General features: G+C 32.9%; 1 long non-coding RNA gene across 1 annotated transcript; it reads left to right on the forward strand.

Moving 5' to 3' along the window:
• Positions 1-222: 222 nt before the first annotated feature.
• On the forward strand, positions 223-1,549 carry LOC117283157. The gene is made up of 2 exons (XR_004514173.1): positions 223-580; positions 901-1,549. It is a non-coding gene; the product is annotated as an uncharacterized LOC117283157 (long non-coding RNA).
• Positions 1,550-1,859: the final 310 nt, after the last annotated feature.

The following is a 1,859-nucleotide window of genomic DNA, read 5'->3' on the forward strand; positions in this document are numbered from 1 at the left end:
TTCATAGTCACCGCCGTGAAAGCCTCAAATCTTACATGAAGAATTAGTCAGCACTCCGTAAAAATTAAATCATCTTAGTGATATTCTACTAATATCGATAGTCTCCAAATCTTCATTACACATTTCCGCAAATCGTCTAGGTCTTTGCTATTAAGTAAAGTCGAATTACGCATTTGAACACGTCATCTGTTATATAGTTTAGAAGTGCTCCAGTGATTTCAGTATTTATTCCCCACTGAACAATGCGCTTTGCTGGGTGGCTTGTGGCAAAATACGCATATTCAGTGGCCTTAGTACACAATCGTAGAATAAATACATTTATGAATACAAAGTAGCCTTTATATTCCCCCATGTATATAAAAGTAGTTATGTGAATAAATTCTCACCTGAATTATTCAAAGCGTGTTTAAACTATGAAAATTTTTGCAAAGAGGTTTGCATACATGCACTTCAGAACTCGTTTATTTAATATTACGTGCAAATACTTCAATTGCACCTCTCATTTTTCGCGGAGTTACAAATCTTTATTTAATTTTGTTTCAGAATTTCAACAAGTACGTGTACGCCAGGAAGTAAGAGGGTAAGTTACTACCCAGCAAGTTTCAGAAGACAATCAATGCATCAAATGTACACACATCATACTACTGAAGCCCTCGAAAAACGCCTGGAATTTGTTATAAAGACTGAATAATCAGTTATTGCAATTGTGTATACTGTTTTATATTAGAATGTAGAATTATTATTCATGAATTTGTGTTCAGTTAATATGTTTGTCTAATACCGATTAGGCTCTCTCATTCTGTAAGTAAAGTCATTCTATGAAAAATCTAGAAATCAATACTAGAAACATAGAAAATGGATCTATTAATTATGTAATAAAATCATTGTCTTTACTTTCAGATATAAAACAAGAACAACGAGCACTTCCTGTAACTTTTGCATATTTTTTTAAAAATAATTCGAACACTGTCCAGAAATCAAATCATAAAAATTTAATGTGGTTATTGGAAACATAATTTAAGGATAACACATATTTCTATGTAAACATTAAAGTAAACCATGTGGTTCAGAAATGTTATGCATATTTAAGATCAATTAAGCTATCTTTAATTTGTGAGAAAATATCTAGTCAATATTTTTAGTTATGTACACTCCCACATTTGCAAATTTAAATCTATCAAAAATATTTTGTGATCCATGGACATCTGCGTAAGCATAAGACATGTGTTATATTAATATTCTCTTCAGACAATATTGTGTTTCTATCAGAGCAATTTAGTGTTGTTAGTGGTAAATCAAATTCTAAGCCATGTAAATTAAGTATTTGGGTAACATGTTACTGGCAAATAGATCTTGTGTTCAAGCAAGAACAGTGGACTCATACAGAAACGAGTATTTCAGATTTTATTACCAGGAGAGACTAACATTTGTACTTCAGTGCACTAAGCTGAATTTCTAACACAAATGCAAGTTATGTGTATGTGGCCTAATTCAAAGTAATCATATTGTTTAAAATACATAGATCGGTCAAAAACCGTGAAACACTTGAGCCAAGAGTAGTATTTAATGCCGTTTTCTACTTCTGTACGCTTGACAATAATACCCTTTTCGTTTTAATTTCAAGGACGTAGACACGTAGATACGTATTCGGGGGCGTGATTGACTTGTAGACGGGTTTAGGATTGATGACCGGATTTCTTGAACACTTATACAACTTGTTATTGCACAAACCTCACTATGACACTCTGTATCTTCTCATCTCATCAGCTTCGACTACCACCTTAAGAGGCTTCCATCCATTTATTCTGCAACTGCCAACTCTCTCTTTGTTATTTCTTCTCAATTACCTTCGCAGAGCA

Source organism: Cryptotermes secundus, unplaced genomic scaffold (genome assembly GCF_002891405.2).
Source record: "Cryptotermes secundus unplaced genomic scaffold, Csec_1.0 C38694308, whole genome shotgun sequence".
NCBI classification, from domain to species: Eukaryota; Metazoa; Arthropoda; class Insecta; order Blattodea; family Kalotermitidae; genus Cryptotermes; species Cryptotermes secundus.